Source organism: Mustela nivalis, assembly GCF_964662115.1.
Source record: "Mustela nivalis genome assembly, chromosome: 7".
NCBI classification, from domain to species: Eukaryota; Metazoa; Chordata; class Mammalia; order Carnivora; family Mustelidae; genus Mustela; species Mustela nivalis.
This window is the reverse complement of record NC_139026.1, coordinates 77084260-77101625: the sequence shown is the minus strand read 5'-3', so window position 1 is coordinate 77101625 and position 17366 is coordinate 77084260. Positions and strand designations below refer to the sequence as shown.

The following is a 17366-nucleotide window of genomic DNA, read 5'->3' as shown; positions in this document are numbered from 1 at the left end:
TTCTAATAGTGAACTGTAAACCCACTAGGTAAATACAGGCAAAGTTTAAGATGTAACATTTCCAGACCCATAAGCTGACAAATAGACAGAAAATATGGAAGGAACAGTGATCATACATTGATTTTGGATACAGAAATTATAGGTACTAATAAAACTGATCCCACAATTTAGTCCAATGATAGCGGATGCCAGGATTCTGTCACAGGCAACCACCTGCTCTACTGGCTAATTTCAGGGAAAGGTGAAGAGGTTTTAGATATAGTTTTCTATTTCACTTTAAGAGAGGATTATTTAGCAGGGAGGAGACTGTTCAAGTTACAGGATGGGTGAGAGTCCCATGAAGTATTCGGGAAACTAGCTGAGTACTTTGCAACTGAAGAATGTGATACAGAGGAGCAAGTGTAAGGGAAAGCCTCCTCACTGGAGTGCCACAGCAGGTATGAAGTTAGCTCTGCCAGGATGGGATGGACTTCTCAGACCTAGTCATGCTTCCCTGAATTCATAGGTTCAAGAACTTTTGATAAGAAGAAGTACCAGAAATAAAAATATGAACGTGGTGATTAACTAAATTGAAATTAATTCTTAGAATTACCACATGATCCAGCAATCTCACTTCTGGGTATTTCCTGAAAAGAACTGAAAACAGGATCTTTTTTTTTTTTTTTTTAAAGATTTTATTTATTTATTTGACGGACAGAGATCATAAGTAGGCAGAGAGGCAGGCAGCGGGGCGGGGTGGGGGGGAAGCAGGCTCCCCACTGAGCAGAGAGACCAATGCAGGGCTCAGTCCCAGGACCCTGGGATCATGACCTGAGCCAAAGGCAGAGGCTTTAACCCACTGAGCCACCCAGGCACCCCTGAAAACGGGATCTTGAGTAGATATCTGTACCCCCATGTTTATTATGGCATCATTCACAATAGTCAAGAGATAGAAGCCACCTAAAAATATGTTGCTGGGTAAATGGATAAATAAAATGTGGTATATGCATACAATCAATTATTATTCAGCCTTAAAAAAGAAAAGGAACCCTGTTCTATTCTATAACATAGATGAACCTTGAGAACATTGTAAGTGAAATAAACCGGACACAAAAAAACAAATACTGTATGATACCACCTATATGAAGTACCAAGAGTAGTCAGTTCTATAAAGACAGAAAGAATGATAGTGATTGCCAGGGGATGGGTTTTGAGGGAAATGAAGAGTTGCTGTTTAACAAGTATAGAGCTTCATTAATGCAAGCTGAAAAAATTCTAGGGAGGTGCTGGTACAACAAAGTGCATATAGTTAACAATACTGTGTTATACACTTAAAAATTTGTTAAGAGGATGGATTTCATTAATGTGTTTTTTTTTACCAAAATAAAAAATTAACCTTTCATGGTTAAAATTTTAGACATTTATTATTTCATTCTTTCATTCATTTATTAAGCATTTAATTCGAGCATTCTCTGTGCCAACTTGAACAGGTAATGCAGCTAACTAGAAATAAGACTACTCTCTTACCATGTAGAAGAGAGTTCCCATTTCACATGGTTGAGAACACCCTGGCGTAAAACACACTGCTTTGGCCATTATGTAAGCTAGGTGGAGATATGCATAATGTAACATCATTTTAATTTAAATTGCCAACCAGTAGAGAGAAGGTGATCCATCTGATTGTGGCTGACAATGGAGAGGTGAAAGCAAGGTAAGGAAATGAACTGGCGGGAAGGACTGCCTGAGGGATGTGCCTAGGTCGTCAGATCACAAGTCTCTGAGGCACAGTGGAGGCACAGTGGGCCTTATCTAAGCTAGCTGGCTTCTCAGACTGTTAATTTCATGCTCTACGCAAGGAGCAGAGGAAAGTACTTCTGGCACGCAGAGACTCTTACTACAGGAAGATAGCAAAGTAGGATAATATAAAAAAAAACTGTAAAGGATCTGTGATTTTTACCCCATTTGCAAGTAAGCATGGTAGGCTGCCAACTTCATAGATGCCAGGCAGAACATATAAGACACATACACCAAAGACAAAGGACTTTATTACTCAGTGCAGCCCACAGCTTGAGCTCCATTTTTGCATCTATTTCCTTTGTTACTAGGTCTCATGAAGGTGATGCAGAGCAGCCCAGGTAGATATTGTACACATAGTGGGTTTATGTCACAACTTGGGAATCCCAAGATTGGGAATTTAAATCCTTTCTCGTGGGTCACAAGTAATCCTGTTCTGTCTTTATTTCAGAGAGAAAGATTATCTTTATTATACTGAACATTAAACAAAACTGCTCCTGGTCCTAAAGAAGATACTATCTCTTTCTTCCAAGCCTATTAGCTACACAACTATTCTTGAAAACAAAAACAAAAACAAAATGGTCCAGAACAAAGGCTACCATTGCTTCTGTTTCAGCCTTTATTTTAATGCTGTACATCTGTATTTTTTTTTTTTTTTTGTAACTACCAATTGTTAGCAATTTTAAGAAGTTGGGCAAAGTTCCATCAGGCACTTTAGCATTTGGGTGATCTTTTAAATCAAGAGGAAAATGCTTAATAAATCACTAAGCAACACTCTATGCCTAGAATTATTCTAATTTCCTCACTGTCAAATGAGCTCCTCTCCTTAGATATTTCAAAGACCTTACTTTGCTCTTTGCAAGGACATTTTAAAATTTCACACACTTTGATAAGATTAATTTCTGTTCCTCTAGCAAAAGTTTTCACTTTTCTCCTTTGTTAATTAAAATCCTCCCTCCTGCATTTTAGGGGCTATTTAATCATTTATTACTTAGGTCCACATTTTCACCCAATATGCTGGCATGTCATGACTTAATCAACTACCTTATTCATTAAATCAATATTTACTAAATACCTATTAAACAATTAGAGCAAATAGGAAAATCCCAGCCAAAAAAAATTCAAGGGTGTAAAAGTGCAACACACTTTATTTTCCTGAATAGAATGTCCACCTTGAGGTTGGATTCCACTTGATGGCTGAAAACATTAACCTAATCAATTATTGAAAATATCAACAATTTAATTTTAAAAAATTAGTCTTTAAGATGAGGCAAATATTTCCTATTAATATTTACTTACTTTTAAATATTTATAATGTAATATTTGATATGCATCAAAAATATGTAAAACATGGGGGCACCTGGGTGGCTCAGTGGGTTAAGCCTCTGCCTTCAGCTCAGGTCATGATCTCAGGGTTCTGAGATCGAGTCCCGTATCGGGCTCTCTACTCGGCAGGGAGCCTGCTTCCTCCTCTCTCTCTCTCTGCTTGCCTCTCTGCCTACTTGTGATTTCTGTCAAATAAATAAAATCTTTAAAAAAAATATGTAAAACATGTATATAAGTTATAAAGCTAATAATTAAAGGAATGCTTAAATAATTTAATGTCCAGAATATTACATCTCCTTAGGTAATTCTTTCCTTCGCTTGGAGGTAACTTCAAGGTAATGGCAATTTTGATATTTTTAATATTCTTCTCTTAAGATATGGCTATTGTTTTATAAAATATTATGTATTGCTAAAAATATTATGTCTTCCTAAATTATGTATAGATTCTCTGTGCTTACAGGGTTTTACACAGATAATATCATATTGTATGTAATTTTCTAAAACTTACTACTTTTTGGTCATACTCTCTTTGAGATTCAACCATCTTAAAAAAAAAAAGTCAAAATTACTTCATCAGTAATTATCTCAGTAATTATCAGTGAATTATCCCAGTAGTTAAAAGGATATAACATCAAGATGGCAGAGTAGGAGGATCGTAGGCTTGCATCATCCCAGGAATACACCTAGATAACATACACATCAGTGTAGCTAACCCAGAAAATGACTCAAAGTCTAAAACAGATTCTCCATGGATAAATGTAGAGAATAGGCCACATCAAAGAGGATAGGAAGGGCAGAGACATGGTTGGGAGCAGAACTCAAACCAGGTATCTCAGGAATGAGGGACTTGCATTGGGGAGATGAACCTCCATAACATTTGGCTTTGAAAACCATAGGGTCTTACTTTCTTGAGTTAGTACAATCAGTGGGGCAGGCTTAATACCTCAAACTTTAAAAATCAGCAGGCATGGCTCTGGGAGAGTCAGGGGGTGAGAGGAAATTGAATCCATGCCCTTAAAGAGACAGCATACTAAACAGCATTCCTGAGATACAACATAGAAGCAGCAGTTTGAAAATTGTCTGGGGTAAATAAGCAGGAGATTTTTTTACTAATCTCAGAATTTATGCTGGAGGAATAGGGATCTTTGGGTGACTTCTCCAAGAACAAAAGGGCTGGCAAGTGCCATTCCCCTCCTGTGCCCCCAGCCTAGATACAAGGACACCTGCAGGAACCAGTGCAACCCAAAACACTCCACCTAGCTTGGTAATAGCACACACCTGCCTCCCACACTTTTCTGTGGACCCACATCTCCAACCAACCCTGGAAAAATACTCTAATATGGTTCCAAGTCTCCTCCCACAGCAATCTTTGTTAATTCTGTATGTCCCACCATGGAGCTCTCCTGGAGACTCACACACCCCAACACACCCACAGCAAGAATCCAAAGCAATACCATAAGCCTGGAAGTGTGCAAAAATCCCTGACAGTGGTCAGCACAATCCCAAATTGACTCCTGCCCCAGAAAGCATGGAAGAAAACCTTCCATACCATTTTGACTGTGGCCTCAGCAGTGAGCTGGAGAGAGACATCTGGTCTGACTCCAGGCCCACACACCAACAAAGGATAACAGGGGAGAGTACCTGCAGTTCAGTGACACTGTAGCTCTTGCAAATGGTTGGTCTGACCCAAATCAAGCCTAAGACAGCCCCAGACTGGACCACTAAAAAACCAGAGACCAAACTCTACCCACAATAAGCAAAGAGAGCCACTGCAGAGAACTGGACCGAAAAGTTAAACATGACTCAGCGGCAAGAGGGGGATGCATGCAGCACACACAGAAAACACCCCTGAAGCACCACGTTCTAGTGAACAGGGAACACTGCACTGCAAAGCATCACATGACCTCTTCGTCATAAGGCCACTACTTTCAAGAGCAGGAGATATAGGTGATTTCCTAACACATAGAAATAGACACAAAGTTAGAAGAAGAATTGAGAAAAGAGACAGAAGAATTGTCCTGGATGAAAAAATAGGTCAAAATCATAGCAAGAGAGAAAAATGAAATGGTGATAAGTAATACGCCTGATAGAGAACTCAAAGTCATAGTGATAAATACCTATAGTGCTTGAGAAAAGAGTGGACGACATCAATGAGGTAGAAAACATGAAAACATTAAAAAAAAAATCAGAGACAAAGAACTCAATAACAAATTAATATTACACTAGAGAGAATAAATAATAGACTAGAGGAAGCAGAATGAATCAGTGACCTAGAGGACAGAGTAATAGAAAGCTATCAAGCTGAACAGGATATAGAAAAATGGATAATAAAACATTGGAATAGATTAAGGGAACTCAACAACATCATTAGGTGTAATATAGTCACATTATACGCATCCCAGAAGAAGAAAGAGAAAAGGGAGCAGAAATTTTATATGAAAAGATAGCAGAAAACTTTCTGAATCTGAAGAAGGAAATAGAAATCCAGACCCAAGGCACACTGAAAGCCCACAACAAAATCATCCCAAGGACCACAGCAAGACACATAGTAACTAAAATGGCAAAATGTAATAATAATGAGAGAATTCTAAAAGCAGCAAGAGAAAACAAAACACTTATTTACAAGGTAAATCCATAAAGTTATTGGCTACTTTTTCATCAGAAACTTTGTAGGCCAGGAGACAGTAGCATATTATGTTCAAAATATATTTGAAAAGAAAAGAAAAAAAAAGCAAAAAACAAAACAATAACAACAAAAAAAAAACACAAAAAATACCTGCAACCAACAATATTTTATCCAACAAGGCTATGATTCAGAATGGGATGAGAGATAGAGTTGCTCAGATAAATAAAAGTTAAAGGAATTCATCACCAGTAAATCAGCCTTACATGAAATGTTAAAGGGGATTGTGAGTGGAACAAAAACTATAAGCAAGAGTAAGAAGGATGAAAATATCTATAAAAGTCAGTCAAGGAATGCACAAAATAAAAGGGTCTAAAATATGTTACCATATACCTAAAAAGGGGGAGGTTGATACAAATTTACTGCTTTTAGAATGGATTCAAACTTAAACAACTATGAACATAAAATAGACTGCTACATGCAGAAGATGTTTTATACAAACCTAATGGTAACCACAAACCAGAAACCAGTAATTGATATGCAAAAAATAAAGAGAAAGGAATCCAAGTACTTCACCAAAAAAAGTCAGCAAACCATGAGAGAAGAGTGAAAGAAAAGAAAGGAGCAGAGAACTACAAAATAACCATAAAACAAGTAATAAAATGATAATAAGTACACACCTATTAAAAAAAATTACTCTGAATGGGGGAGCCTGGGTGGCTCAGTGGGTTAAAGCCTCTGCCTTCAGCTCAGGTCATGATCCCAGGGTCCTGGGATCGAGTCCCACATCGGGCTCTCTGCTCAGCAGGGAGCCTGCTTCCTCCTCTCTCTCTGCCTGCCTCTCTGCCTACTTGCTATCTCTGTCTGTCAAATAAGTAAATAAAATCTTTAAAAAAAATAACTCTTAAAAAATTACTTTGAATGTAAATGGACTTAATGCCCCAATCAAAAAAATAGGGTGATGGAATATATAAAAAAGCAGTACCCATCTATAGGCTACTACCTACAAGAACCTCATTTCAGACCTAAAGACACATGCAGATTGAAAATGAGGGAATGGAGATGGATTTATAATGTAAATGGAACTAAAATAAAGCTGGGGTAAAAATACTTATATCAAATAAAATAGACTTTAAACAGGAGATAAAGAAGGACACTGCATAATCATAAAGGGAAAAATCCACCAAGAAAATATAACAATTGTAAATATTTATGCACCCAACATGAGAGCACTGAAGTATGTAAAGCAGCTAATAACAAACATAAAAGAAGTCATTGGTAGTAACACATTAATAGTAGGAAAATTTAACACGCCACTTGCATGAATAGGTAGATCATCTAAACAGAAAATCAACAAGGAAACAATGGCTTTGAATGACACTTGGACCAGATGGCTCTAACAGATATATTCACAACAGTCCATCCTGAAACAGTGGAGTAAAGTTCTTTTCAAGTACGCATGGAACATTATTTTCAAGTACACATGGAACATTCTCCAGAATAGATCACGTTAGGCCACAAAACAAGTAACAATAAATTCAAAAATATTAAAGTCATAACAGTGCATCTTTCTAACCACAACACTATGAAACTAGAAACCAACCACAATAAAAAGTCAAAAAGAATAAAAAATAGATGGAGATTAAACAACATGCTTCTAAATGATGAATGGATCAACCAAGAAATCAAAGAGGAAAGCAAAAACAAAAAAACAAAACAAAAACAAAAAAACAAAAAAACACATGGGACAAATGAAAATGAAAACACAATGGTCCAAAATCTTTGGGATACCACAAAAGCTGCTCTAAGAGGGAAGTTTATAGTAATACAGGCCTCCCTCAGAAATAAAAGAAAAAAGAAAAACTAAAATAAACAACCTAACCTTACTCTTAAAGAAGAACAAACAAAATCTAAAACCAGTAGAAGGAAGAAAATAATAAATATTAGAGCAGAAATAAATGAAATGGAAACTTAAAAGAATACAATAGATCAATGAAACAAGGAATTGGTTCTTTGAAAAGATCAAGAAAAATTGATAAACCTAGGCAGATTCACACAAAAAAAGAGGACTTATATAAACAAAATTAGAAATGAAAAAAGGAGAAATAACAGACACCACAGAAATAAAAAGGATTATAAGAGAATTTTATGAAAAATCATATGTCAACTAATTGGAAAACCTAGAAGTGGATAAATCCCTAGAAAAATATCATCTCCTGAACTAAATCAGGAACAAATAAAAAATTTGAACAGACTGATAACCAGCAATAAATTGAATCCATAATCAAAAAACTCCCCAAAAAACAGAAGTCCCAGACTAGATAGCTCACAAATGAATTTTACCAAACATTTAAAAAAGACTTAATACCTATTCTCAAACTTTTCCAAAAAAATAGAAGAGGAAGGGAAGCTTCTTAATTGATTGTATGAGGCATGCATTGCCTTCATACCAAAACCAGACCAGATAAAGACACCACAAAAAAGGGAGAACTAAAAAAAAAAAAAAAAAGGAAGAACTACAGGTCAATATCTCTGATGAACATAGATGTAAAAATCCTCATGAAAATATTAACAAACTGAATCCAATATACATTAAAAATTTCATTCCCAAAGATCATGTGTGATTTTCATTTTATTTATTTACTTACTTACTTATTTGACAGAGAAACAGAGCACAAGTAAGGGGAGCGGCAGTGGGAGAGGGAGAAGCAGGGACCCTCTGAGCAAGGAACAAGATGTGGGGCTCAATCCCAGGATCCTGATCAATCCCAGGATCATGACCTGAGCTAAAGGTAACCACTTAACCAACTGACCCTCCCAGGCACCTCAATCAAGTGTGATTTATTCCAGGGTTGCAAGTGTGGTTCAGTATTTACAAATCAATCAATGCAATACATCACATCAATAAGAAAGGATAAAAACCATATGATCATTTCAATAGATGCAGAAAAAGCACCTGACAAAGTATAATGTCCATTCATGATAAAAACTCACAACAAAATATTTTTAGAGAGACTATACCTCAGCGTAATAAAGGCCATATATGAAAAATCCACAACTAATATAATACTCAGTGGTGAAAACTAAGAGCTTTACCCCTATGATCAGAAACAAAACAAAACAAAAAAGTGTCTACCCTCACTGCTTTTATTCAATAGAGCACTGGAAGTCCTAGCCACAGTTATCAGACAAGAAAAAGATAAAGCATCTAAGTCTGCTAAGAAGAAGTAAAACTTTCACTATTTATTTACCATTTATAGAAAACCTGATATCATTTACAGAACTGAAAGAACCCATCAAAAAATTACTAGAACTGATAAATTCATTCAGTACGTTTCAGTATACAAACTCAATATAGAGAAATTGGTTGTAATTCTTTTTTTTTAATAATTTTTTAATTTTTTAAATTAATTTTTTAAATTAATTTTTTAAAAAATTAAAATAATTTTTTAATTTAATTTTTAAAATTATAATTGCTGCTATAAACATTCGGGTGCACATCCCCCTTTGGATCACTATGTTTTTATCTTTAGGGTAAATACCCAGTAGTGCAATTGCTGGGGCATAGGGTAGTTCTATTTTCAACATTTTGAGGAACCTCCATGCTGTTTTCCAGAGTGGTTGCACCAGCTTGCATTCCCACCAACAGTGTAAGAGGGTTCCCCTTTCTCCACATCCTCGCCAGCATCTGTCATTTCCTGACTTGTTCATTTTAGCCATTCTGACTGGTGTGAGGTTGTATCTCATTGTGGTTTTGATTTGTATTTCCCTGATGCCGAGTGATGTGGAGCACTTTTTCATGTGTTTGCTGGCCATTTGGATGTCTTCTTTGCAGAAATGTCTGTTCATGTCCTCTGCCCATATCTTGATTGGATTATTTGTTCTTTGGGTGTTGAGTTTGATAAGCTCTTTATAGATTTTGGATACTAGCCCTTTATCTGATATGTCCTTTGCAAAAATCTTCTCCCATTCTGTCAGTTGTCTTTTGGTTTTGTTAACTGTTTCCTTTGCTGTGCAAAAGCTTTTGATCTTGATGAAGTCCCAATAGTTCATTTTTGCCCTTGCTTCCCTGCCTTTGGCGATGTTCCTAGGAAGAAGTTGCTGTGGCTGAGGTCGAAGAGGTTGCTGCCTGTGTTCTCCTCAAGGATTTGGATGGATTCCTTTCTCACATTGAGGTCCTTCATCACTTTTGAGTCTATTTTCATGTGTGGTGTAAGTAAATGGTCCAATTTCATTTTTCTGCATGTGGCTGTCCAATTTTCCCAAAACCATTTGTTGAAGAGACTGTCTTCTTTCCATTGGACATTCTTTCCTACTTTGTCAAAGATTAATTGACCATAGAGTTGAGGGTCTATTTCTGGGCTCTCTATTCTGTTTCATTGATCTATGTGTCTGTTTTTGTACCAGTAGCATACTGTCTTGATGATGACAGCTTTGTAACAACTTGAAGTTTGGAATTGTGATGTCACCAATTTTGGTTTTCTTTTTCAACATTCGTCTGGCTATTCAAGGTCTTTTCTGGTTCCATATAAATTTTAGGATTATTTGTTCCATTTATTTGGGGAAAAAAGGATGGTATTTTGATAGGGATTGCATTAAACGTGTGGATTGCTTTAGGTAGCATAGACATTTTCACAATATTTGTTCTTCCAATCCATGAGCATGGAACATTTTTCCATTTCTTTTGTGTTTTCCTCAAAGAAATTGATTTCAATTCTATACACCAATAATGAAGTAGCAGATATAGAAATTAAGAAAAAAATCCATTTAAATTGTATCAAAAATTATGAAATATCTAGGAATAAATTTATCCAAGGAAATAAAAGACCTATCCTCCAAAAACTATAAAACATTGCTGAAAGAGACTGAAGGTGACACAAACAAATGGAAAGGTATCCATGTTCATGGATTGGGAGACCAAATATTCTTATAATGCCCAAACTACCCAGAGCAATCCTCAAATTTAATGTAATCCCTTTCAAAATACCAAGAGTATTTTTTTTTAAAGATTTTATTTATTTATTTGACAGAGAGAGATCACAAGTAGGCAGAGAGGCAGGCAGAGAGAGAGAGGAGGAAGCAGGCTCCTTGCTGAGCAGAGAGCCCGATGCAGGACTCGATCCCGGGACCCCGAGATCATGACCTGAGCCAAAGGCAGCGGCTTAACCCACTGAGCCACCCAGGTGCCCCACCAAGAGTATTTTTCACAGAACAAGAACAAATAAGCCTAAAATTTGTATGGAACCACAAAAGATCCTGAATAGCCAAACCAATCTTGAAAAAGGACAAAACTGGAGTATCACAATCTCAGATTTCAAGATATACTACAAAGCTTTAGTAATTAAAACAGTATGATATTGGCATTAAAAACAGACACACGGATAAATGGAACTGAATAGAAAGTTCAGAAATAAACCTTCAATTATATGGTCAGTTAAGGAGTCAAAAATATGCAATGGGAAAGATAGTCTTTTTAACAAATGGTGTTGAGAAAACTGGATGACAACATGCAAAAGAATGAAACCAGACCATGTAGACCATACACAAAAATACGTTTGAAATGGATTAAAGACCTAAATGTGAGATCTGAAGCCATAAAAATCAGAGAAGAGAGTATAGACACTAATTCCTTTGACATTAGCTATACCAACATTTTTCTAGATATGTCTCCTGAGCCAAGAGAAACAAAAGGAAGAAAATAAACTACTGGGACTACATCAAAATAAAAGGCTTCTGCACAGGAAAGGAGTAGATCAACAAGACTAAAAGACAACCTACTGAATGGGAGCAGATATTTGTAAATGACACCTGATAAAGGGTTAATATCCAAAATACATAAAGAACCTACACAAGTCAACATCCAAATCCCAAATAATCCAATTAATAATAGACATAAGACTTGAACAGACATTTCTCCAAAGACACACAGATGCTCAACAGCCACATGAAAAGACACTCAACATCATGTATCATCAGGGAAATGCAAATCAAAACAACAATGAGCTATCACTTCGCATCAGAATGGCTAAAATCAAGAACAATAGAAATAGCAAGTGTTGGCAAGTATGTGGAGAAAAAGGAATCCTTGTGCACAGTTGGTGGTGCATAGTGGTGCAGCCACTGTTCAAAACAGTATGGAGGTTCCTCAAAAAATTAAAAATGGAATTACTATATCTTCTAGTAATTCTACTACTGGGTATTTACTCAAAGTACTTGATAAAAAAATAGTTTAAAAGGATATATGCACCCTTCTGTTTATTGTAGGAGCATTTATAGTAGCCAAATTATGGAAGCAACCCAAATGTCCATCACTAGATAAATGAATAAAGACAAGGAGACCTATATATAATGGAATATTACTCAGTCATAAAAAAGAAAATTGCCATTTGCAATAGCATGGATAGATCTAGAGGTATAATGCTAAGTGAAATAAGTCAGTCAGAGAAAGACAAATACCATATGATTTCACTCAAATGTGGAATTTAAGAAACAAAATAAAGTAAAAAGGAAACAAAAAATTAGACTCTTAAATGCAGAGAATAAATGTGGCTGTACCAGAAGGCAGGTGGTTTGGGAAATGGGTGAAGCAGGTAAAGGGGATTAAGAGTACACTTATCATGATGAGCACTGAGTAAGGTATAGAACTGAACAAATGTGGCTATACCAGAGGCAGGTGGTTTGGGGGATAGGTGAAACAGGTAAAGGGGATTAAGTGTACACTTATCATGATGAGCACTGAGGTATAGAATTGGTGAATCACTGTATTGTGCACCTGATACTACTATAACATTGCATGTAATTATACTGAAATTAAAATTAAAAAGATAAAGTCATTTAAAGAAGGATATGAGATTAACCTTCCAGAGCGTAAATTTAAAAAAACAAAACAAAACATTTTTTAGTCATCTAATGGGGCCAACTTAACTGTGACATCAAAACCTGACAATGACATTAGAAGGATAATTATATGCAAATTTTACCAAAATCAGGGGGAAAAATCCCTAAACAAACTATGAGTAAATTAAATCTATACATATCTAAAAAAGATAATACCTGTTGATTAAGATGACTTTGTTTCAGGATTGAAGGTTTGGTATAAAATATATTTTTTGAATGAATGATCATTGCAGGAAATCACTTGGGACTCAATCTTTCATTATGCTTGTATTAAATAAACAAGGTTGTATATATTTCAATAAATTGAATGTAGGAATTTAAGTACTATTTACTGCTTTGCATCTTGCAAATAATAGCATTTTTTTTCTCTCTTCTCTGGTAACGTAATGGTGCAAAAATTTTAAAAAATGGAAAGATAGAGTTTATACAGTGAGATTCACACATATAGAACCACTTGTATTTGTCAATGGTTGCACATACAGCATTGAGAAATGGGTAATTTTTAAACAAATCATTCTGGAGTATTCAAATATCCATGAAAGGAAAATAAAGTTTGACTCCTCAACCATAATAAAAAATCAGTTCCAAAGAGATGAAATGTTAAAGGCAAAGCAATAAAGCTTCTAGAGCATAATATAGTACTCCTTTATCATTCTAGTAAGAATAGATGCTCTTAAAAGAAGGCCTAATGAATTTTATGTTATGTATATTTTATCACAATAAAATTAAAATATCTACTATATCAAATAGGATCCCTACAGAGCAAACAGAAAGGAAAGAAAAAGAAAAGAAAAGGAAAAGAAAAGAAAAGAGATAGAAAGAAAGAGGCCCTAATGTAAGAAAATGATAAAGTGGGATGACTTTATCACTTTAAGTGATAAAATTTAAAATTTATCATTTTAAATGATAAATGGGATGACTACATTCAAAATGAAATTATGAAATACTGTTCTTTGTATTCATCAGTAAAACTGTTAAAAGACCAGCTTCAGAATAAGAGGAATTGTTTAAAATGTCTATCACTCACAAAAAGTTTGTTTTGTAGAACATATAAAAATGTTTTTTACAAGTCAATTTAAAAAAAAGTTAAGAAGATCATCAACCTAACAGAAAAATGAGCATGAGATTTTAGTAGTCCTTTCACCAAAGAGATATTGTAATGACCAATAAACATATGAAAATTGTTTTGTTTTCATTAGGAATCAGAAAAACGTATATTAAAGCTTCACAAGAGACCTCTGACTACCCATGAGACAGCGAAAATTAAAAGCAAGTGTTGGTGAGTATATAAGCAAAGGGAACTCTTATGACTGCTATTGTTCACCATAAATGTGTCCAAAAATTTTGAAAGAGAGTTTTTCAGTAGTTCCTAAAACTGAATATATACTTTATCACAGAGAAGTTGCAAAGTTGTATAAAGAAGTTTTACACCAAAAAAATGCACAAACATAGGCACTAAGAGATATATATAAAGTTGTATAAGACTGCATTATTCATAATAGTTTAAAGCTGGAAACAAATCAATTGTCCATGAATAAAATGATACAGGATACATTCAAAAAATGCAATAATACCTTTTAATGAAGTGAACTACTACCAGTGGTACTGCAGATGAAACTCAGAAATAAAAGGTTGCGTGGAAGATGCCAGGCATAAAATGAGGCAATTTCCAGAAATGAAAAAAAAAAAAAAATCAAAGACTCTACATGCAACTAGGATATGTTTTAAGCATCAAACTTACAGAAAAACAATGTTAAACAAGCATGAACTGAAGGGATACTTTACTCAGGAGCTCCTACTGAGATGCCTATTAGTGGATGCACTTTACCCAACAGACAGAAAACTAGGAAACCAGTAAAAGAGCTGATACACTTAATATACTTAATTGTAGAACTAAAAAGTGTGGTAAGAGTGGAAGAATAATTATCGAACATTACAGGCTCTGAAAAATAAAAAGTAATAAAATTGATCTTGTCTCATTTGTAGATTTGTGTCTACCCCTAAAATTTAGATACAGAACAGTCCCATCACAAGATCCCTTCTGCTGCACTTTTGTGGCCAGCTATCTTTCTCCCTCCCTCCATCTGTCAACCCACTAATTTTTAAATTAGTGGATATTTTTAAAGCAATAATTAGGGGAAAAAATATCACCTTAAAGACATTTGTCTACATTTTTTAATATATGTAGAGAAGTTGATACTAAAACCCATACATAAAAATAAGTATGCAGGAATAGCTGGGGATCTCCAAAAATGAAAACAGATAGAGGGAAGAGGACTGCCAGATATGGAAATAGACTATAAAGTGTTTGTGATTAAAAACGTTTGGTATTGTTACAAGAAAAGACAGTCAAATGAAATAGGATAGTCCAGAATATGGAAATTGAGTACATATTAAAACTAGTCTTACGAATCACTAGGGTAAAATGAACTTTTAAACAGATGGTGCTTGGATAACTGGATGGTCATTTGTAAAATATAAAAAAATAGATTTATATACCTGACACCATATATAAGAATAAACTCCAGATTGAAAAGTGATATAAATGGGGAAAAAAAACCCCACTGAAACCATTTAGGATGGGAAGGGGAAAAGATAGGTATAAAAAAGTCCAACTAGGGCTCAAAATCTGAGTTAAAGAAGTTTGTTAAGTTTAACTACATTGAAAAAAACCTTACTTTTGTATGGCCAAAATACTATCATAAGAAAAGTTGGAAAACAACTAATATATTGTAAGTAAATAAGTACAACATATAAAATAGATTGAGGAATATTAAAACTAATATAAAAGTACTCTTAAAAATTGAGTCGATTTTGATAAGTTCTTTATAGATTTTGGGTACTAGCCCTTTATCTGATATGTCATTTGAGAATATCTTCTCCATTCTCAGTTGTCTTTTGGTTTTGTTGACTATTTCCTTTGTTGTGCAAAAGCTTTTGATCTTGATGAAGTCCCAATAATTCATTTTAGCCCTTGCTTCCCTTGCCTTTGGCAATGTTTCTAGGAAGAAGTTGCTGTGGTTGAGGTCGAAGAGGTTGCTGCCTGTGTTCTCCTCAAGGATTTGGATGGATTCCTGTCTCACATAGAAGTCTTTCATCCATTTTGAGTCTATTTTTGTGTGTGGTGTAAGGAAATGGCCCAGTTTCATTCTTCTGCATGTGGCTGTCCAATTTTCCCAAAACCATTGGGACATTTTTCCATTGGACATTCTTTCCTGCTTTGTTGACCATAGAGTTGAGGGTCTATTTCTGGGCTCTCTATTCTGTTCCATTGATCTATGTGTCTGTTTTTGTGCCGGTACAATACTGTCTTGATGATGACAGCTTTGTAATAGAGCTTGAAGTCTGGAATTGTGATGCTACCAACTTTGGCTTATCAAATGCAACACCCAAAGAATAAATAATCCAATCATGAAATGGGCAGAACACATGAACAGACTTTTCTGCAAAGAAGACATCCAGATGGTGAATAGACACATGAAAAAATGCCCACATCACTCGGCATCAGGCAAATACAACTCAAAACCACAATGAGATACGACCTCACACCAGTCAGAATGGCTAAAATGAACAAGTCAGGAAATGACAGATGCTGGCGAGGATGCGGAGAAAGGGGAACCCTCCTACACTGCTGGTGTGAATGCAAGCTGGTGCAACCACTCTGGAAAACAGCACGGAGGTTCCTCAACAAGTTGAAAATAGAGCTATCCTACGACCCAGGAATCACACTACTGGGTATTTACCTTAAAGATACAAATGTAGGGGCTCCTGGGTGGCTCAGTTGGTTAAAGCCTCTCTTTGGCTCGGGTCATGGTTCCAGGGTACTGGGATCGAGCCCCACATCGGGCTCTCTGCTCAGCAAGAAGCCTGCTTCCTCCTCTCTCTCTCTGCCTCTCTGCCTACTTGTGATCTCTGCCTCTCAAATAAATAAATAAAATATTAAAAAAAAAATAAAAAGATACAAATGTAGTGATACAAAGGGGCACATGCACCGGAATGTTTATAGCAGCAATGTCCACAATAGCCAAACTATGGAAAAAACCTTGATGTCCATCAACAGATGAATGGATAAAGAAGATGTGGTGTGTGTGTGACTATATCTATATACATATATATATATGTATATATATATGAATACTGAGCAGCCATCAAAAGAAATGAAAACTTTGCCACTTGCAACAAGATGGATGGAACTAGAGGATATTATGCTGAGCGAAATAACTCAATCAAAGAAAGATAATTATCATATGATATCCCTGATATGAGGAATTTGAGAGGCAGGGTGGGGGGTTGTTTGGGGCAGGGAAGGAAAAATTGAAACAAAATGGGAGGGAGACAAACCATAAGAGACTCTTAATCTCACAAAACAAACTGAGGGCTGCTGGGGGTTGGAGGATAGTGAGAAGGTGGTTGGGTTATGGACATTGGGGAGGGTATGTGCTATGGTGAGTGCTGTTAAATGTGTAAGCCTAATGATTCACAGACCTGTACCCCTGTGGCAAATAATAAATACAGTATATGTTAATAAAAATAATTTTTAAAAATTGAGAGGGTAAAAAGATCAGAAACTTGATAGAGAAATGGGCCAAAGGGGGGGGGGGGGATCATGGGAAAGAATGATATAAAATGGTATAAAAAGGGCCTTAAACATATAAGATGGTGTTCAAGTTCAGTCAGGTTCAGTACAAATTAAACTACACTAAGATCCATTTCCCAACTATTACAGTGCCAAAAAATCAAGACCAAT

At 35.6% G+C, this 17366-nt stretch overlaps 1 long non-coding RNA gene across 1 annotated transcript in view; it reads left to right on the top strand.

Annotated features, from left to right (window-relative positions):
• Positions 1-16406, top strand: part of LOC309868891 — a 46093-nt gene extending 29687 nt beyond the window's left edge. Inside the window, exons 2-3 of the long non-coding RNA XR_014313861.1 lie at positions 13819-13898; positions 15625-16406. This is a non-coding gene — a long non-coding RNA (uncharacterized lncRNA). The remainder of the gene's footprint in view (positions 1-13818; positions 13899-15624) is intronic.
• Positions 16407-17366: the final 960 nt, after the last annotated feature.